Source organism: Stenella coeruleoalba (assembly GCF_951394435.1).
Source record: "Stenella coeruleoalba genome assembly, chromosome: 20".
Taxonomy (NCBI): domain Eukaryota; kingdom Metazoa; phylum Chordata; class Mammalia; order Artiodactyla; family Delphinidae; genus Stenella; species Stenella coeruleoalba.
In genome coordinates, this window is record NC_137166.1 from 10,759,788 (window position 1) to 10,781,733 (window position 21,946).

A 21,946-nucleotide genomic window follows, 5' to 3' on the forward strand; every position below is an offset into this window, starting at 1 on the left:
TGCGTCGGATTGCTATTGCACCCGCCGATCCCTTGACTGACATCTCTCTGGACCCAATCGAAGATTCGAGCCTATTCCTCTCTTCACTGGAGGAGGTTCGCAGCCTAGGTCATGATAGATGCCCGTGCCTGGTCTATAGACGTGCTCGCCAGAATTGAGGCAACTTCACCCTCCTTTATCCACCAGGAAAGGCAGGGGCGTGAGGGTGGAGTGGAGTCTGACAGAGAGAAAATGATTGACGGACAGTCACCGCTTCCAATCGGAGTGCCGTGCGCAGGCTGGCCAGCCTATGGGACTCAGATTCTAAGGCGAGAGGCGGGCCTCTCAGATGTAGGAAGTATTCGTGGGTGTCTGGGTATTCAGGCAGGCGAAGGGCTTAGCGGCCTCTGGAAAAAGGCAAGCGCGAGCCGTGGACATGCTCATGGCGCAGAGGGGTGAGTTTGTAAAGGCAATGTGTAGGCTGACCAGGGCCTGCCCAGACCGGCAAAAGGCCGAGCTGACCTCGCTTCCGAAGATAGGGCTCTGTGGGCGGAGCCATGCAGATTAGGAGCCCAGGCCTAACTAGGGTGCTTGTGGGCGAGGCTTTGGGAGCCTTCTGAGACCTCGTTGGTTGAGGAAAATGCCCCTTCGGCCTCTGAGCGCCACCACTGGCTGGACGAGGGTAGGGCAAGATGCCCGCCGCTGGGATCCGTCCCCTGGAGGGTGTCTAAGCTAGCTTAGAGGAGTGCGCGGTCCGGATGATCCGATATTCTTTTCCTGGGCTGCATCAGGCGGTCCTAGCCGACAAATTTAGTGTGAGGGTGAGCGCAGATGTAGACAGTCCTGCTCTGGATTCTCCTTCTTTGCTCTGAATGTCTCTGCCCGCGACTCCTTGTCTCTGAGCCTCTTTCTCTCTCTGTGTCTGGATGTCTCTTTGCGTCTGCATCTCTGTCTCTCTTCCGATGTTTATGTCTCCGTGTGTCTGTGTGCCCTCCTTCCTTATCCCTTTAGCTCTTTTTACGTCTTTTTCTCCAGGTCTTTGTCTTAGTCGTTCTTCAGTTTTCTCTCCTCCAATATCTCCCTTTCTCTCTCTTCCTCTGTGTCGCTCTCACTTTGCTCTCAGTTGATCTCTGGCTTCCCACTCTTTCCCCTTTGGTCAACCGAATGGAGCTCAATGAGGCAAAGTCCCTGAGGACCAGCCTACTTGGAACCCCGACCTCCACTGCCCACAGGATTCCCATTTACGTTGAGCAATCTTAGGAGAAATTGACTCTCATTGTTACCGAGTCCAAACTCGTTCTGCTCGCCGCATGACAGGACAATAAATCAAGACAGGAGGTGTTGGGGCAAGGAATAACAACTTTATTTGGAAAGCTGGGAGTCTGAGAAGATGGCAGACTAGAGTCCTAGAGAACCGTCTTGCAGGGGGTCTGGATGCAAGTTTCTTTTTTTTTAATTAATTTATTTTTGGCTGAGTTGGGTCTTTGCTGCTGCGCACGGGCTTTCTCTAGTTGTGGCGAGCGGGGGCTACTCTCTCTTGCGGTGCTTGGGCTTGCAGTGGCTTCTCTTGTTGCGGAGCATGGGCTCTAGGCGGGCGGGCTTCAGTAGTTGAGGCTCACGGGCTCTAGAGCGCAGGCTCAGTAGTTGTGGCGCATGGGCTTAGTTGCTCCGCGGCATGTGGGATCTTCCCAGACCAGGGCTTGAACCCGTGTCCCCTGCATTGGCAGACGGATTCTTAACCACTGCACCACCAGGGAAGCCCTGGATGCTAGTTTCTTTTATAGAACAGAGAGGAGGCAAGTGAGGAGGTAAAGTAAAAAGCCCATACGTTTTGCAAATATCTTCTGATTTCACCAGACTCAAGGAGGGGATATGTTAATTTCTTCTTTCCTGCAGTCATTCACAGGTAGCTTGGGTCAGGATGTTTCCCCGTGAGCTGAACGAAGGTATTTTAGTTTAACTTTCAGGCAGAGGGGGCAGGGTTACCTGAGACGGGCCATTAAGTATGTATGCTTCATGCTATAGGCAACATCCTTTTAGTGATTAACTTGTAACAAAAGCAACGGAAATCAAAGGTTAAAGTAAAAGAAACAGATCTAATATGGAGTCAGATTTGTTATTCCCTATTACAATTCCCCACTGTCAATGTCCATTCCACAATCTTATGGGAAAAGGGGCAATGACCCCTCTGGCTACTTCCTGCTAGATAGGGGTGATGTGGGTGATTGTAGAATGGAATTGATCAGCCTTGGGCTGATAAGAATATTCTATTCTAGTCTAAGAATAGTCCTTAGAATCTTTGGTAGATAGGACAATTCTCAATTATTTGAACCCGATGAAATCCCTCAGTCCTTCTGTTGTCTAATTTGTAATTGGACTTGGGGCTTTTGGTTCAAGTTTCTATACATATCTATTAATTTTAACTTTCCGACTGTGTCATAATTACACTAGATTGCTGTGTTGTTCAGTTGAACAAGATTAAACAAGTAGGTTGACCCACCCTTCTCCAGTTATAATGAAATTGCAATCTCAATACTTATCATTTTTGAAGAGCAAACTTAAGTCTTCTAAGGGTTCACAAACCCATTGTTCTCTAGGCCTTTCGGGAGTTGGGCCATTTTCTGATGACGGTGGTGCTGCTTTAATCTGAGTATGATAAATCCATGGCTTTTCTTCAGCTAACTTGACAGATGAGTGCACGGTAAGTAATACCACATGTGGTCCTGTCCGCCTTGCAGTCAGCTGAACTTCAGGCCCTTGTTCTCTCCAGGTTTTAAGGAAGACTCAGTCTCTGGGTCGGAAAGGATGTAAGGCTACTTCAGTTGGATAGGCAGACCTGTTGGAGGCAAACTCTTGAAGAGAGGTCAGTATAGTGCCCCAAATTTTAACTAATTAGCAACAGCTAGATCTTTCAGAGCGTTTACAGATTCCCTGGTCCAGGTAGACACCTGGACCTACCATAAAATATTTCACAGGGGCTTAATTTAAGCCTGCTTCTGGGAGCCACTCTGATCCATAGCAGGGCAGCTGGCAGAGCCTTATCCCCAGTTAAATTATTCTCTTGACCTATTTTAGCAGTGCTTCTTTTTAATATATGATTCATTTTTTTCCCTGTTGATTGTGGTCCCAGGATGAATGGAACTGCCCATTAATTTGTAGTGCTTTAGACGTCATTTGTTGGATTATGCTAGAGGCAAAAGCAAGCCTGTTATCACTTTGAAGGGTGTTAGGCAGTCCAAACCCGGGGATAATTTCCTTAAGGAGGGCTGGAACCACTTCAGAGAATTTTCCTGTCCTGATGGGTTATGCTTCCGCCCATCCTGCAAAAGTGTCCACAAAGTCTAGCAGATATCTGAAATTTCCTACAGCTCAAGGCATTTGAGTCAACTTTATTTGCCAGTCCTCAGTGGGGCAGGTTCCTCTGTGTTGGGTCCCCATCTGGGGAGGCCTAACAGAAGCCTTTGAATTATTTTTAGCCCAAATCATGCAATTCTGAGTGACTCACTGGATGGTTTTTTGTAGGTTAGGCCCCATTATATACTTTTGAATCCATCGTAAGGTGGCATCTCTCCCGTGATGGGTACGATTATGAATGTGCTACAGCACAGTGTCCAGGAGTATCTCAGGAATCAAAACAATTCCTTGTGCACTACATTTCCAGCCAGGTGATGTGTGGTCAAGAGTGAAACCCCACTCTTCGGCCCTCTCCTTGTCCTTTTCTGAATACACTGCCTGGTGTTTTGACAAGTCAGTCTGTGGGAGAAGTGATCCTATCATGGCTTGATGGTTGCCTTCTTTGCTCCCTTCTTTGCAGCTTTGGTCAGCTAACCAGTTGCCCTCTATTATATGAGTTTCACCCTTTTGGTGGCCTGGGCAGTGCATTATGGCCAATTGGGAGGGCTTATGGACTGCTTCTAACAGTGAAACCACTAGGTGGCATTTCGGGGGGCTCCAGGGAGCTCCGGTTCTTTATGTCTCAGCACAGAAAGAATTAAGCGAGAGGCAAAGTGATAGATAAGAAGTGATTTATTGGAATAGGACACTTGTGAGGCTTACAAGTGGGTGGGTGAGAGGGTGCTGCACCCTGAGAACTCAGTGGGCTACAGTTTTATAATCAGAGGAAAAGTGGGGAGGGGGAGAAGACCACCTTCTTCCTCATTCTTGAGTAGATGTCACAGTTCCATCATCAGGTCATCCTCCAGGTTGGGCAGGGGAGTTTTCTTGTCCCTACATGGTCAAGCCAGGAGCGTCATGGCACTATGGAAAAATGATTTCAGCTCTCGGTACAATGAGGGTCTTTCACTTTGAAATGTCACCTTTCCATAAATTATTGTTTTTTATGTGTGCAGAGAGCATGTCCTAGGGGTCATTAACTTACTGAGCTCACTGGGCAGGATATGGCTCTCATGACACCATTGTTTTATTGTTTTGGGGCATTTCTCATGCTTCTGTTCCATGGTTTTATGGCTAAGCAAGCCTGCTTGGTTTTGCGGTTAAGCAAACCTGCTTTCTTGAGTGATCATTAACTTACAGGGGTCTCCCACCCCTTTTTCTTTACCTACAATACCCTAGTGGGATTAACTATTTAATTACCTACTTTGTCCCTTTACTCTGTCTCTATCAATAGTGACAGGATTTCAGAAGAACGTTTTATGTCTTTATTGTTCGAAGTGAGGAACCCCTTTTCCTTCCAGATTGCCCCGTGAGCATGCACCACGAGAACACATAGCAAAGGGTCTGTGTATATATTTACTCCCTTGCCTTCAGTGGGAGTAGGGCTCTTGTCAGTGCAATGATTTCCGCCTTCTGAGCTGAGCTCCCTGCGGGGCAGGGCTTTTGCTTCAACAATCTTTTTAAGGTTTACCACCACATACCCAGTGTGTTGGCTACCTTGGTCCATGCAGCTGCTTCCATCGGTGAACAGTTCCATATCTGGCTCAGCTGAGGGTTGGTCCGTTAAGTCTGGTCTGCTAGAGTACACTAGCTCAATGAAGTGTAGGCAGTTGTGCTCTGGGAATTGTGCAGCATCAATTGGGAGCAATGTGGCTGGATTTAGGGCTGAAGTGACCTGAAGTCTTACGTTGGAATTGTCTAAGAGAATGGCTTGGTACTTTCCCATTCTCCCAGAACTCAGCCAATAGCCCCCTTTTTGTTCCAGTAAAGAAAGGACGTGGCGAGGGACATCCACAGTGGTGGGTTGCCCCAGAGTAAACTTCTCAGCTTCCTGAAGTCTGTCACATGTAGTGGCTACAACTCGAAGGCAAGGTGGCCGTCCCTTAACAGTCTCTTCTAGTTGTTTTGAGAAGTAGGCAGTGGGTGAGGGGTTATTCCCCAGAGCTTGAATTAACACCCCAAGACTTATGCCTTGTCTTTCATGGACATACAATTTGAAAGGTTTCTTTCAGTCTGGTAATCCCAAAGTCGGGGCTGAGACTAAGTTTGTTTTTATTGTTTCAAAGGCTGTTTGGCACTCTTTAGTCCAAGTAAGGGTCTCAAGATCATGTCCCTTTAAAGCCTCATAGAGGGGTTTTCCTATGAGATCCAAATCTGACAGAACCCTGCCATTCCCAGGAACCCTCTCAGTTGCCTGTGGGTCTTGGGTATTCCCAAGCCTGCAATTGCCTGTTTTCTATCAGGCAAAAGATCCCGCTGTCCTTGGGAGAGGAAAGAGCCCAGATAGGTGACTTGCTTACATATCTGGGCCTCTTTCTGGGAGACCTTATATCCACAACTGGCCAAATCGTTCAGGGTTCTGATGGTATCTTATAGACATTTATCATATGTAGGACTTGCTATGAGCAAATTGTCCACATATTGGAGTTAGACTCCTTCATCCAATATTAAGTTTCTGAGGTCCCTAGCCAACATTTCCCCAAACGAAGTAGTGTTACTGAATGAATCAGGTCCTGCAGCTTGCCGCTTACAAAATCAATACTCACAAATGTCGGTAGAAAGAAAAGGTGCCTTTAATCAGAACACCAGCAATCTGGGAAGATGGTGGCCTCAGCCCAAAACCACCTCCAAAGATTTTGCTCAGAAATCAAAGTTTTGAAAGGGAAACAGAGAAGGAATCTCAGTTAATCACTGAGATGGGGGTCAGAGTTAGCGCCACCGCCCACTGTGTGCAGGCTTGTCGACTTCTGATCTTCCTCTAGACATTATCTTGTTCACAGAGTTTGCTCACACAGTTTGTTCCAGAGTTTACTGAAAGGGAAGCTAGGGAAGAGATCTGGTCATCTGTTAATTACTTATTCTTCATTTTTACTGCTTTGATCTATGGAAAGAACCGAAAAGTTAGGTAAGGTATTGTTTGATTAAAAGATTTGAAAGGTGTGCTTGGGTCAGATATGAGTAGAGCATGGGGCTGCTTGGTTTAAAAGTTAGTTACAATATAGCCTTGCTAAAGTGACAAGGAAAGGGGCTTCCTGCTGAGGGCGGTTTCCTGCAAAGAGCAGCTTACCGTAGGGGAATTCTTAAATCCTTGAGGCAGGACAATCCAACAATACTGTTGGACTACCTGTGCTTCTGGGTCCTGCCACGTAAAAGCAAATAGCTGCTGTGATTCTTCTGCAATAGGAATGCAGAAAAAAGCATGTTTCAAGTCCCAAACCGAGAACCAGCTGTATTCTCCAGCAATCGCTGTGAGCAGTGTACGGATTAGGTACCACAGGGTGCAAATCTTTGACTATTTCATTCATAGGCCTCAAGTCTTGGACAAAGCAATACTCTGCCGAGTTTGGCTTTGACCGGGAGAATAGGGGGGTTGTTCAGGGACTTGTAAGGTTTAATCAGTCCTGTTTTCAAAAACTTTTCGAGAATTGGCTGAATTCCCTTTGGGGCCTCTTGACTCAGAGGATATTGTTTTAGATTAGGTGTCCCGGCATTCCTTTTTAATGGGATTCATATTGGCCATGCATTTTTGGCTTTCCCTGGGGTGCTGTCAGCCTACACTTCTGGCCTTACCTTTTCATAGACTTCAGGGGGGAAAAGAGCTCCGTCTCCTTTTCTGGGGTTTCCATGAGCCCCATCTGCAGGCTCAAAGCGTGCTCTGGTGGGTCCCTGATGTCAAGCTATTCTGTCAAAAATGTTACTTGAGCTTTTAATTTACAAAGGAGGTCCTGTCCCAAAGGAGGGATTGGACACTCTGGCATATATAAGAAAATGTGTTTCAGGGTGAGGTCCCCTAGTTGACGTTCTAGAGGTTGTAAGAATGAACGATTTTGTACTTCTCCAGAGACTCGCATGACCAGGATGGATTGAGATGTTTTCTGTGCCACCTTGGTGTTTACCACAGAATATGTTGCACCCATGTCTATTAGAAAGTCAATCAACTTTTTCCGCACTGTCAAAGTTGCCCGGGACTCCTGTGGGGAGATTGGAATTTGATGCCTCAAGTTCAAGGGAGCCCCCGGGCCTCTTCACTTACCATGAGCTTTCCTCTCTTTCTACCATGCAAGAGAGCCTCCCTGCTTCCTTTTATCGTTTTTGTTCCTATGTTTCAGCCTAGGGCAATCTTTTTTCCAGTGCCCTTCCTCCTTAACAGTAAGCCCATCGTTCTTTCCCCAGTGGTGGCTTACCTCTCTTTGGGTTACTCACCTTCTGGGAATCCAATGCTGCTGCCAGAGAAGTGGTGTTCTGTTTTGCATCTTCTTTCTTCTGTCGTCATCCCCTGTTGTTGAACACGTTAAAAGCAACACCTACCAATTGAGAAGGGTCCATTCCAAATGCACCATCTAACTTTTGTAGTTTTCTTCTTACATCTGGGGAGCTTTGCCCGATGAAGGTCATATTTGCCATCCTTTTATTCTCGGGCCTCAGGATCTGCATCCCTGTAGCATCTATGAGCTTGATAAATTCTATAAACGCTGATGGATTCTCACTGGGTTTTTGTTCTATCTCCTAAATTTTGTTTAAGCTCTTTTGCCTAGGTACCCCCTTTTGAAGACCCGCTACACTTTCTATTGATATAATGCTCTAGGTGTGGCATGCGTCCATTTTTAGGTCCCAATTAGGCTCAGCAATAGGAATGCCAGATTTGCTTCTGGAGTTTCACCTGGATCCGCTAGATAGAGCTGGTGTGCTTCCTCTCTAGCCTTGTCAACAACCATCCTCCTTTCATCCCCAGTAAGCATCCTATTCTTAAGAGTGTGAATGTCCGCCCGAGTGGCATGTTGAGTGGCAAAGACAGATATAAAAAGTTCAGTCATGCAGAGGGGGTCCTCTCGGTAAGCAGGGTTATGGTCTTTCCAGTTAAGCAAATTGTAAGGCACGGCACCAAAGACGGAGGAGAGCTTAAACTAGCTTTATTTGGGAACGCTCCCGGGCGAGGTTCACTGGTCCGAGAGAAAGGGGCCAGAGGAGTCGCGCTCGGGTGCGGGCATGAACAAAATTTATAGGCGCGGACGCAGGGGAGGTGCTTGCTGTGTGAAGCAGCCCTTTTTTGGTAATCTCTCGGGTGTTGTGGCAATGTCAGGTGTCGGTTGCATCAGCCTCAGAGCCGTTGGTTCCGCCCCTCGGGGAGCGGGAAGACGGGGGCCGAGTGGTGTGGCAATGTCAGGAGTGGTTGCATCAGCCACTTTGGCGGGGGTTCCGTCTGGCTCCCTGGGCCCTTCCCCGGACCTGCTGGCCTTACACAAATATGAAGTTGAGAATGGATTGTGCATCCATAGAAACCTATCTGGTTGGCCATTTGCATGAAAGCCTTCTATGGGATATCAGCACAAGGGAAATTTCCCAGCTCCGGAAGTGGCTCCAGGTCCAAACTGAGTGCGCTGTTGGGTTTTAAGTGGTGATACCAAACCAGGTCTCCGTGCCCCAGCGGTTAACCTAGAAACGTCTACTTGATCCCCATTAGTAGGGGAAACAGGAGGCGGTAAAAGGGGTGAATATATTGGCGGCATGGGGACGGTCGGCACAGCTGCTGGTACAGTCGGCTCTGCCGGTGGGGGAAGCGGATAGGCTACAGTTCCGTTTTTTTTTTCCTTTTTTGTTTGTTTTTTGCGGTACGCGGGCCTCTCACTGCTGCGGCCTCTCCCGTTGCGGAGCACAGGCTCCGGACGCGCAGGCTCAGCGGCCATGACGCACGGGCCCAGCCGCTCCGCGGCATGTGGGATCTTCCCGGACCGGGGCATGAACCCGTGTCCCCTGCATCGGCAGGCGGACTCTCAACCACTGCGCCACCAGGGAAACCCCCGGGGTAAGTTTTGACATAACATGTCCCCGCTGTCATTTCCTCTCTCTCCCTATTGTAGAACAGATTTTCCCTTGGGTTTCCTTTCAGACCGATGCACCGTAAGGCGTTAGCCCTCTGACTCCTTTTCCTCCTGATGTAATAGTATAAATGCTTCAGTGTGTAGGATCTTGTCATTTTCCCCTGCTCTTTCACAAAACAATTCTAACTGCAAGATCGTATAATAATTGAGGGAGTTATTCAGGGGCCATCGCTCTTCTGATCCTAACACATATTGTGGCCATACACTACTACAATATAATATCATCTCTTTCTTAGTTCTAGGCTTGTTATCGAGTCCAAGCTCATTCTCCTTGCTGCAAGACAGGCCAATAAATCGGGAGCGAAGGTGTTGGGGCATGGAATGACCACTTTGTTTGGAATGCCGGGAGTCGAAGCAAATGGCGGACCAGTGTCCTAGAGAAGCATCTTACTAGGGTCTGGATGCTAGTTTCTTTTAGAGAACACGTAAAGGGGGAGGTGAGGAGGTAGAATAAAAGGCCCTGAGTTGTTGCAAACATCTCCTGGCTTAATCCAGACTCCCGGAGGGGATGTGTTAATTTCTTGTTGCCTGCAGCCATTTACAGGTGGGCTGGGTCAGGATGTTTCCTGTGAGCTGAACAAAGGTATTTCAGTTTAACATTCAGGCATGGGGCTGGGGGTGCGGCAGGGCTCTCAGAGAAGACAGGCCATTATGTATATTTTAAGCTATAGGCAACATTCCTTTAGTGATTATCTTGTAGTAAAAATAGAAAACAAAAGTTAAAATAAAAGAAAGATGTAATACGAAACCAGATTAGTTCTTCCCTGTTACAGGGCCTGATGTAAGGCCGGGCACGTTACAGAAAGCCAGGCTCTTGACATAAAGCTAAGCTCTTGAAGAAAAGCAGGGTTAGGAAAGTTAAACCGGGATAAGACGGGTAAAGCCAGATCACCTGACGAAAACCCTGAAAACCTGAGGTCATGCCAGGCAGGAGGAATGCCATAAAACAGGGTCAGGTGAGGTAAAGCAAAGTCAGCTGATGTAAAGCCTGGAAGTGTCGTAAAGCATTGTCAAGTGATGTAAAACAGGGTAAGGTGACGTAAAGCCTGGGAAATTAATGTAAACAAAGCCTGGTAGTGCCGTAAAGCATTGTCAACTGAAGTAGAGCAGGGTAAAGTGTCATAAAGCAGGGTCAGGTGACGTAAATGCCAGGAAACTGAGGTAAAGTATGCGGACCCTTGTATTTAGTGCCAGTTATGTTACAAAAGCTGGGCACATGACGTTCAGCCCAAAGACCAGACATAAAGAGGGAACGTGAAATAAAGCTGTGGCACCAGCTATGAAGCCGGGAACCTGAGGTAAGGCCGGGGCAACTGACCTAAAGCCGAGGGATAAACGTCAGGAAGAAAACATCCTGGATTTCACCCTAGGGGTCTGGCTCCATTCTCTTTGATGTGCTTTGTGGAAACTTGTCACAAGCCTCTAGTGTCTGTGCGTCATCCCCGTTATATTGACATAGTGTTGGTGGTGATGTCAGCAAGGTTACTGATAATACACACTTCATGAGTTCATCGTCAGGCAGGTATATCCTTCAATGTTTCCTCCTACTTGTAGCCCCAGAACCCTTCACCCCCCCACCCCGCCCCCCACCCCAGTCTGCTGTAGCTGAGGGAGCCAGGTGGGTCTCAGGCCTCCACCAGGTCCTGTTGAAAGAACAAGACTGGCCCTTCATCCCACAGAAACTCTTCTGTCCCATTTCATTCCTTTTCTCCCCGTAGATGACCAAAAGCTTTGTGAGGACATTTGCTGTCTTCTAATTAGCCACGTCATTGATTCTGCTTGAGGACAGCCATGAGGCTGGAGTCCCAAGCAAAGATTTCCTCGTGTGGGCTTCGTGACCCACGCCAGTCTCCTTGCCCTGCACGATTCCCTGTAGCTGGGTCTCAGACATGGGCCTGGCCACACAGAACCTCTCACGTAAGGTCTTCTGCCCTGAGTTGACTCCAGGACACTGTGCTGCAGAACAAGGAGTCCTAGAGGATTCCTCCCCTGCCTCAGCGTCCTCTGAGCTTCTGGAACTGACTCTTGTGAACCACAATGTGTCCTTTTATGGAGCTATCTGGACACATTGTTCTGGCTCTAATGTTGTACCGTGTGTTCCCTCAAAGTTCTCTGTATAACAGGTTATCTGAGTCACAGTATTTGCCCTATGGATTCCTGGATGGTGCTGCATTTTGAGCAAAACCAGGTTTCCTGGTACACAACACGTGGGATGAAACGGCACCACAAGCAGCTGACCCTGCAGCTCTCCAGGACTATGGCTTGTTTTCCCTCCATGTTCCCTACTGCTTCTCCGTGTTCCTTGTTCTCTGCTTTTTCTTCTCCTTCCCTGTGTTCACTCACTGACCCTGCTCTCCTTCCTCCTCCCCAGTGCCTGTCCCTGTTCCCAGCTCCTTTACCACGTTCCCTGATCCCTCTCTTCCTACTTTCTGATCCCGTTGCTGTTCTCTGTGTGATCTGGTCTCTGTTTTTCCTCCCCGTTCTCTTCCCGCTCACTCTCAGCCTGTCTCCATCTATCTGCTCCGTGGCTTCACCAAGACTCTGTTTCCTCTTCTCAAATATTTGATTCACTTCTCTTCTCTAGTTGGGGTAGACCGCAGTAATGGAGAGCAGACGGGGACCGACTTTGCTGTACTTTGTAGGTAGATTTCAAAACAAATGTGGGTTGCTGCTTTCCTGAACTCCTGTCCCATGAAGAAGCCCCATTTGCATGAAAACATTGAGTTCAGTCCACTTGTTGGTGACCGGCTCCTGAGGCCCTCTCTGCTTGCCCACCTTCAATGAAACTATATAAATAAGAGCCTCCCGCATTTCACTGCACCTCACCCAGTTGGTTAGTTGTCTTAATCTCTAAGCTCGTAAATCTCCCCAAGCCTGTCAATGTTCCCAAACACCTGAAGACTGCCAGGCTCACCAGTCATTCCAAACACACCATTCTTGCTAATCCCATCACCCCTCCTCCAAGCCCCCAAAGCTCACTAAGCACATGAATTCTTATCTGCATGTGGGCACTTGTTTTGTTTTGTAACAATTCACGAAGTTGTACACTTACGTTCACACATCAGTATAATAGAATAAATAAGTATACCCAAATTGTCCTCTCCTCTCTGCCTCTTCATTCTTGTACTTTGCTATTTGAATTCTTCCTCACCTGCAAGTCACACTCCTGGCGCTGTTTTTTCCTCAGTCTCAAGTATAGTCTGCATCTTTACCCCACTGAGAGTATAAAACCTCAAGCTAGAGAGGGTGCTTGATCCAGAGTGTTTTGTGGGTAAGAAAACTTTCATCATGTGAACCTCTCTTAAAGATCATGGAAGCCTTGAGTCGTCTGGGATAGGGAGACAGGGAGAACATCTGGCCTGTTTGGAGGGTTGAGTGTTACATTTGACTGGTAAATCCCACAAGGTCTTAGACACGCACAGGAGATGGTCTTGAGATGTGGGTGTAGTTCGAAGAGTAGGGTCGTGCCTCATGGATGCCATTGGCAGCTTGACCCTTTTCCTCTGATGAGCCTGTAAGCCTGGCTCCCAGTCCAAGGCAGGGACAGGGCTATGGCTCATGGGGTAATGGACAGGTCTGTGGAAAAGGGCATGGTGCATGGGGAGAGGTTCCTGTGCTGCCTGTGACTTCCTCCTATCTACAATCTGGTTTTCCTCTGAATCCCAGTGGACCTATATCCCTCTTCCTGCTCTCCTGTTCTCAGAGGGTCTTTGGGGGGCTACACGGCTCGAGGCAGGAGGCACTCACTTTGGGAGTTCAGGCGTCATCATGGCAGACAAGATGAGCTAGTCAAGGCCCATCCTGCCAAACCCTGTCTCCTCCACTGTACCCTGGGGACTTTGAGAGGTCCAGAGCGTGCCTGATCGAATGGATTTAATTCTGAAGTGAGTGATCTCCTGCTGTGTACGGAGAAGATCTTGGAGAATGGTTATGACCTGGGGTCACAGTCCAAGAGGAGAGCCCTGGAGGAGAACAGGGCCACCAGAGCCTGACCTGCCTGCGTCCTCTAGCCAAACACCCGCTTGGCCCTGGGCCTTGCCAGGACTGGGAAGGAGCTGATGGTCTGGTTACAGACCAGTGTGTATCCAGAATTTATGAAGCATGGTGACTGCTTTCTGACCCCTAATTGCCCTCTCACCAAGTCCTTGATTCAATCCGCACATTTCCTTGCTTGACTTGTGCTCTCCTATGATTGCTGCACATAGGGTCTCCAGGGGTCAAGGAGACCTGAGACGTCAGCAAGCTGTAGTGCAGACCAGATGAGCTGGTTGAGGCCTCAAAGACTCAGATAAGAGAAAGCCTGCTTTTCTCCCCATCCCATAATGAGGCATGGACTGGCCTTAGTAATGGCTTGGGCATGGCCAGCCCCATAGATTGGGGTGGGAGCCACGAGCATTGATTATTGACCTGTGCATCTCCTTCCACTGAGGGCCTGAGAGGTCTTGGACATTCTTAGGCTGAAGATGAAGCCATTAATGTTGCATATAATTAGCCCAGTCTAGGACCTGAGAGCTTCATAACTGGCCTCAGATCTTTGTGTGACCTTCCACAAGATCTAGCCAGGGCCTTCCTAGGGCCTAATGTATGGCTACATAAGTACTTGAGATCTCTGTTCCCTTCCATGAAATGGGATCATTCTAGTAATTTGCAAAAGGAAATACACCAGAGGTGTTTCACCCATACCTGGACCTGATCTAGATGATAAGATTCCGGATTTTTTAGCTTATACTTTAATGGGAATTTGGGAGACCTTGGGAGGGGATGAGAGTATTTTGCCTGTGGAAGTGTTGTGAATTTTAGGTGCCAGAGGGTGAACTGTAGTAAACAGCCTCTAAGATACCCTTCGATTATTCCTGCCTCTTGTTGCTCATACTTGTGTGTAAACCCGTCCATCTGAGTGTGCACTCGATTTAATGACGGTTCTGAGGCATAGAATGTTGCAGAGTAATGGGATGCCATTTGCTGATTAGGTTATAAAGACTGCATCTTCCTTCTTGGGCAAACTCTTTTGATCTCCCTCATCTTTCTTGCTCTAGGGGAAGCCAGCTGCCATGTCATGAGGCAGGTGAAGAGGGTCTCAAGGCAAAAAACTGAGTTCTTCCAAGAGCCAAGTAAGTAACCTGAGAGGCATAGCCTCTTCCACTCGAGTCTTGAGATATCTGTGGTTCTGATTTTCTTCTTGATCATAGTCTCACAAATCACCCTGAACCACAATCACCAAAGCTGAAAAAAGAACCTTTTGAAACATTGGACTCCATTAAACTTTAAATTATGCTATTTGAAAGATGTTGTTAAAAGAATAAAAGGAGGGCTTCCCTGGTGGCACAGTGGTTGAGAGTCCGCCTGCCGATGCAGGGGACACGGGTTCGTGCCCTGGTCCGGGAAGATCCCACATGCCACGGAGCGGCTGGGCCCGTGAGCCATGGCCGCTGAGCCTGCGCGCGTCTGGAGCCTGTGCTCCGCAATGGGAGAGGCCACAACAGTGAGAGGCCCGCGTACAGTAAAAAAAAAAAAAAAAAAAAAGAATAAAAGGCAAGCAACAGATTAGGGGAAAATCACATAGCTAATAAGGGACTGTATCTTGAATACATAAAGAACTCTCAAATTTCAACAAGAATATGAATAACCAAATAGAAAATTGGCAAAAAATTGAACAACTACTTTACAAAAGAAGTTCTACATATGGTAAATAAGCATATAGAAAGGGCTGAACTAATTAGTCATTGGAGAACTGCAAATTAAAATCACAAAGAGATACTACTGCATATTTAATAAAATGTCTAACATAAAAAAGTAATGAAATTTAGAAAATCAAGAGGATAAACAGTAGCATCAACACCACAAGACAGTTAGTGGGAATTTTAGCAAAATGTGTGCAAGACCTGTATCCAGGTAACTATAGAATTTTGCTGCAAGAAACCAAGAAGATGTAAATACGTTGGGATGTATACTATGATCATTGATTGGAGAACTCCACAGAAGTTTCATTTTTTAATATAATAGTAATGAAAACCGTAATGTGCATTTTTGAGGAAACTTATGAGATTATTTTAATATTTACATGAAAATGCAAATATTTTAGAGTAGTTAAAACCATTTAAAAAATGAGGGAAGACCTACACTAGCAGGTTTAATCACATACTTAGATTATATTAAAGAAATATAGGGCTTCCCTGGTAGCGCAGTGGTTGAGAGTCTGCCTGCCGGTGCAGGGGACACGGGTTCGTGCCCCGGTCTGGGAAGATCCCACGTGCTGCGGAGCGGCTGGGCCTGTGAACCATGGCCGCTGAGCCTGCGCGTCCGGAGCCTGTGCTCCGCAATGGGAGAGGCCACAACAGTGAGAGGCCCGCGTACCACAAAAAAAAAAAAAAAAAAAAGAAATATATATGATAGTGAGAAAGTTTACACATATAGATCAATGGACCACACTAGAGAACTCCTCCCCCCCCCACCTCTACGGTGCAACAAAAATGACAAGATAATTCAATGGGGAAATGATGGTCTTGCCAACAAATGGAGTTGGAACAGTAAATATTCATACAGAAAAAAAAATACTCAACCCTAAATTAACACCATACAATGAATTAATACAAAATACGTCAATCACCTAAACATAAAAGTTAGAATTTTACATTTCTAGAAGAAAACATAGAAGAAAAATTTTCACAGTCTTGGGTTAGGAACGTTTTTTTTCACTTATGTCTCCAAAAGCATCAATCATGCAAAAAAAAAAAATGAATTGGACTTCAAAATACACCACGAAAATAAAAACAAATAACACAGACTGAGAGAGAGAATATGATAGATTAGATAGATAGATAATTGACAAAGAAATTTTACCAAAGAAAGTGTGCATTTGGTAAATAAGCACATACAAGATGATCAACATCATTAAGGATTGGAGAAATGCAATTTAAAACCACAGTGAGATACCACTGCACATTTAAAAATTTTTAAATGTCTCAAATTCTCAGACAAAGAATATATGGAAAGAACTCTTAATAAGAAGAATACAACCCATAGATACTTTTTAAACTAAGGTACGCACATGACTAATCAGTACACGACAGGTGCTGAATATCATAAACCAAACTGGGAATTCACATTTAATCCAGAATTATCTGTTGTTTGTGGCCAGTCCCCTCAGTGTCACTGCAGCCTCCACGGGAAAACAGATTGTCCTTCATTTTCTTTTTTTTTTTTTTTGCGGTACACGGGCCTTTCACTGCTGTGGCCTCTCCTGTTGTGGAGCACAGGCTCCGGACGCGCAGGCTCAGCGGCCATGGCTCACGGGCCCAGCCGCTCCACGGCACGTGGGATCTTCCCGGATCGGAGCACGAACCCGTGTCCCCAGCATCGGCAGGCGGACTCAACCACTGCGCCACCAGGGAAGCCCATGTCCTTCATTTTCAACCCCCATCAAATCTCCCAGATTGCACAGGCCCATCGATTCATGTTAGGGGAGCCTGGAAAGGGTCTCTGCACACTTTCTCCTCCAAAGGTTTGGGTATATGTAAGGATAAATTCTTTAGTCTCTTCATAGCAGGGAATTCCTGAATTGTAACTCCTTTCTTACCCTGGCCAGCCTCCTGTGTTAAATTCCAGGATCCTGGCCATATTAGCAGGAATATGCCTGTCCATGAAATTAACATTTAAACAAATGAACTTTTCCAACCTCCATGTCCCCACCAAAATACAAGGTCTTTAAAAACGGCTCTGGGTGAATGGGGTTGGGTGAATTCCTAGAGCCCAGCAAATTCTCTTGAAATATTAGGACTCTGGATTCCCACAGATTCCCTTGTATTAATCACCGCTTACTGCTTTAACAACTTATCACAACTTCAGTGGCTTAAAACAGTACAAATGTGTCTTATTACAGTTCTATAGGTTAGAAACCCAACATGGATCTCACTCACCAGGCTAAAAATCAGGATGTCATTGGGAGGGCTTCCCTGGTGGCGCAGTGGTTAAGAATCCGCCTGCCAATGCAGGGGACACGTGTTCAAGTCCTGGTCCGGGAAGATCCCACATGCCGCGGAGTAGCTAAGCCTGTGCGCCTCAACTACTGAGTGTATGCTCTAGAGACCACGAGCCACAACTGCTGAGCCCGTGTGCCACAGCTACTGAAGCCCACATGCCTAGAGCCTGTGCTTGTGCTCTTGTGCTCCGCAACAAGAGAACCCACCACAATGAGAAGCCCATGCACCACAATGAAGAGTAGTCCCCACTCACCGTAACCGGAGAAAGCCTGCACATAGCAACAAAAACCCAACTCAGCCAAAAAACCAAACTAATTAATTAATTAATTTAAAAAAAAGATCATTGGGGATGTGTTCTTTTCTGGAGGTTCTAGAGGAGAACCTGTTTCCTTGCTTTTTCTAGCTTCTACAATCTTCCTGTATTCCTTGGGTCATGGTCTCCTGCCTTCATATCCAAAGCTGACAGTGTTGCATCTCTCTGAGTACTCTTCTGTCACCACATTTACTTTTCTGACTGAGATCTAAGAAAGGTTCTCTACTTTTCAATATTCACACAGTTAAATCGGGTCCACCCAGATAATCCAGAATAATCTCCCCAACTCAGTGTCCTTAAATTTAATCATGCCAACAAGCTCCCTTTTGCTATGTAAGGTAACATAATCACAGGTTCTTGGGATTAAGACACAGACATATTGGGAGGGGGGCATTATTCTGCTATGGATTGAATTATGTCCACCCAAATCCATATGTTAAAGCCTTAACCCCCAGTGTGATGGTATTTGGAGGTAGGGCCTTTGGGATGTAATTAAGTTTAGAGAGCCGTGAGGATGGGTCTTCATCATGGAGTTAGTGGCCTTATAAGAAGAGACCAGAGAGCTTGCTCACTCTCCACCATGTGAGAATACAGTAAGAAGGCAGTGATCTGCAAACCAGAAAGTGGGCCCTCACCAGAAACCAGATCTGTCATCACCTTGGTTTTGGACTTCCCAGGCTGCAGAACTGTGAGGAATAAACATCTGTTGTTTAAGCTACCCAGTCTATGCTATTTTATTATAGCCGCTTAAGCTGACTAAAACACTTCCATACTCTTCAGGCCATGCCACACTCCTGTTTTTCATTATAGATGATCAAGGCAACTGAGAGAGTATATGAGTTCATTTGTATAACTTCTAAGGAGGATAACTATTTACATCCAAAAGTAGACATCGCGGGAGAAGTTGAACTTCTCAGGAGGCACTTACCTTGGTTCCTCATCTAGGCTAAGCTGACCATTGTCCAGACTCCTACCCCTAACCCTTGGTATGCGTTCCTCAAAAGTATACCCAACCCATCTTCCCAGGACAAAAGGTTCCACTCCCTGCACATTATTCTTCATGAGTCTCCCAGTACTGACCAGCCATGTCCATTCTATACCTGCCCCAGGGTGCCCTGAGTCTCTGGAACAGACTATTTGTAAACCACAACGTGTTCTTGTCTGTGGATATCTACACACACTGAGGTGGCTCCGGGCTATGACCTCTGTTCCCATGAGCCTTTCTGAATCACAAGAAATTAAAACTGCAGCAGGAATTACTAGGGAAGATTTCTAGCTGGGAGTAGCAGCAAGGCAAACTCTGGGTCTACAAGGGAGAATGCAGCTATGCTATTTTAGACTGTGTCTTGGGCTTGTTGAATATTATATGGCATGGTTCCTTTTATTTATTTATTATTTATTTATTTATTTTATGGTGTTGCATTTGCTTTTTTTTCTTCCAGTTGTATTGAGATGTAATTGACATACAGCACTGTATAAGTTTAAGATGTACAGCATAATGATTTGACTTATATACATCATGAAATGATTACCACAATAACTTTAGCGAACATCCATCATTTTATATAGACAAAATTAAAGAAACAGAAAAAGATTTTTTCCTTGTGATTGGAACTCTTAAGGTTTACTCTTGTAACAACTTTAATATATAACATATATATGAGCACTGTATATGATAGTGATAATTATATTTGTTCATATCGTACATTACATCCCAGGTACTTATTTATCTTATAACTGGAAGTTTGTGCTTTTGACAGACTTCTTCCAATTTCCCCTTCCCCCAACGACTGCCTCAGGTAACCTGATCTCTCTTTCTATGAGTTTGTTTGTTTGTTTGTACATGGTTCCTTTGAAAATCTTCCATTTTAGTAAGTGATCAATCTGTTTTGGTCTGGAACGCATATTCTGACCTGCTTTTATGGGCTGTAGCTCAGCTATGAATTTAGCTTTCAAAGCCTTTGCAGTGTGACTCTTGTCTCCCTCACGTGTGTGCTACCCAGAGGCCAATTTTGAAACTTGTTTGGTTTTCTATATTGTAATTCACTTCTCAAACCTTCTTCTGTGTTGGTTATAGCCCCTTTCATACGTACATTTCTTAAGGGTCTACCAGGACATCAAATACAGATTTAGTGAATCCCTTTCTCCTGCTCCATCATTTCCATAAAGCTCCCCATACTCTCTAGTTGGGATAGGAAAAAATGCCATCTTGTTATTGTAGGGAAGCAATGAGGATGTAGGAATGGAATTTCAAGCTCTAGGCAACAAGATGACAGCAGTCACACACACACTGAGGGAGAAGCAGACTACAGAATTAGTCCAGGGAAGTCACTAAACAGACAAATAAAACTCCATCAACTACAACCACCCACAAGGCAGCAACAGAATCTAAAGTTAGTATAACATACTGTCTAAAATGCCAGTTTTTCAAGAATGCATGCAAAGAAGCAGGAAAGTGTGCCTTATACACAGGAAGAAAAAAATCTGTCAATAGAAATCTTCTCTGAGGGGGCTAAGATGTTGGACTTAGTTGAAAAGGACTTCAAAACAGGTGTTATAAATATGCCTTAAAAACTAAAGAATCAAAGAAAATACAATTACATGACTCATAAAATTGATAACATGGATAAATACATTGAAATCATACATATGAACTAGTAGGAATATCTGGAGTTAAATAAGTACAATAACTGGTATGGGTGATTCACTGGAGAGGTTCAACAGCAGATATGAGCTAGCAGAAGGAAAAATCTGCAAAACTGAAGATAGATCAATACAGATTGTCCAATTGATGGACATAAAAGAATGTATTCAAAGAAAAATAAGAGAATCTTAAGAGACCCTTGGGAAACCATTAAACATACTACATTAAACATGCAATGCTAATCCCAGAGAGAGACGGAAGGAAGGAAAGGAGGAAGGGAGGGAGGGAGGAGGGAAGGAAGGAAGGAAGGAAGGGAGGGGTCAAAAAGAGACATTTAATGGCTGAAAGCTCAGATATGAGGAAAAGTATTAATATGTGCATTTAAGAAGTTCAACAAATTCAGAATAGGTTAAGCACAAAGAATTCTACACCTAGATGCTGGGGATGACATATACCTAGCCTAGGCCACTGTTCTAAAGTGCTGCTCCTTTGGCGTTCTTGGCTGAGACACTCCACAGAGTTTCTGCAGGGCTCTCAAGCTACTTAGGAGATAAATAGTCAACTGTATTTTATTTTCGTCTTTTGGGCATATCTGTGAGAGAAATACAGGCTGATGATGGGTTCACAAATCAATTGGAATCATTCTTCTTAGGTTACTTAATGCAAGTCACCAACTCCACCTGCCCTAGACTCCTTTGCTTTATTTTGTTTATTCTTAGGAAGGGCCTTTTCACAATTTTGTTTTTACATTTTAACTTGTTAAATGAACTTTAATTTTGGAAATTTAGTATGGAGAGTTCCTGTATACCTTTCATCCGGTTTCCCCAGGGAAAGTACCTAAAATACATGGTATGCAACCATTGTACATTCGTTAAAACTATTAAATTAGCGTTGGTACAATATTATGAGCTAAACTATAAACTTTATTCATGTTTAATCAGTCTTGCCACCCATATCCTTTTTCACTTCCTTGGTCAAATTCTGGATAACAGATGACATTGACTCCTTAAGTGCCATTAGTCTTCTACAATATGTGGCAGTTTTCAATCTTTCCTAGCTTTTCATGACCTTGAGAGTTTTGAAGAGTACTAGTCAGGTATTTTATAGAATGTCCCTCATTGTTGTCTGTCTGGTGTTTTCTCTTGTTTAAATTTGGGTTATGGATTTTCAAGAAGAATACCATAGAGGTATTCCCCTTCTCATTGTATCATGTCAGGTGATACATGATATCAGTATGAACCATCACTGGTGATATTCACCTTGATCACTTAGTTGAAGGTGTCTGTCAGGTTTCTCCACTGTAAAGTTGCTAATTTTACCTTTTCATACTTTATTCTTTGGAAGTGAGTGAGTCATTAAGTCCAGTCTGCGCTCAAAGAAGGAAGTGAAGTCCTCTAGGGCAGTGGTCCCCAACCCCCAGGCTGTGGACCTGTAGTGGGCTGCAGCCTGTTAGGAACCAGGCTGCACAGCAGGAGGTGAGCGATGGTCAAGGGAGCGAAGCTTCATCTGCTGCTCCCCATCGCTCCCCATCGCTCGCATTACCGCCTGAACCATCGCTCGCATCACCGCCTGAACCATCGCTCGCATTACCACCTGATCTATTCCCCCCAACTCCTCATCTGTGGAAAAATTGTCTCCCACAAAACCGGGCCCTAGTGCCAAAAAGTTGTGGACCAGTGCTCTAGCGGTATCTACGTATGTTATTTGGAAAACTTTTGTACGAAGGATTTGCCTCTTTTCCTCATTTATTTCTTTATTC

The 21,946-nt window shown here is 45.5% G+C and overlaps 1 long non-coding RNA gene across 2 annotated transcripts in view; it reads left to right on the top strand.

Moving 5' to 3' along the window:
- Positions 1-289: 289 nt before the first annotated feature.
- Positions 290-21,946, top strand: part of LOC307179226 — a 69,555-nt gene continuing 47,898 nt past the window's right edge. Inside the window, exons 1-2 of one of the 2 annotated variants that reach the window (XR_013825344.1) lie at positions 290-434; positions 14,288-14,362. This is a non-coding gene — a long non-coding RNA (uncharacterized lncRNA). Of the gene's footprint in view, positions 435-7,295; positions 9,176-14,287; positions 14,363-21,946 lie in introns of those variants that run through there. The other variant, XR_013825345.1, reaches the window with a different exon arrangement.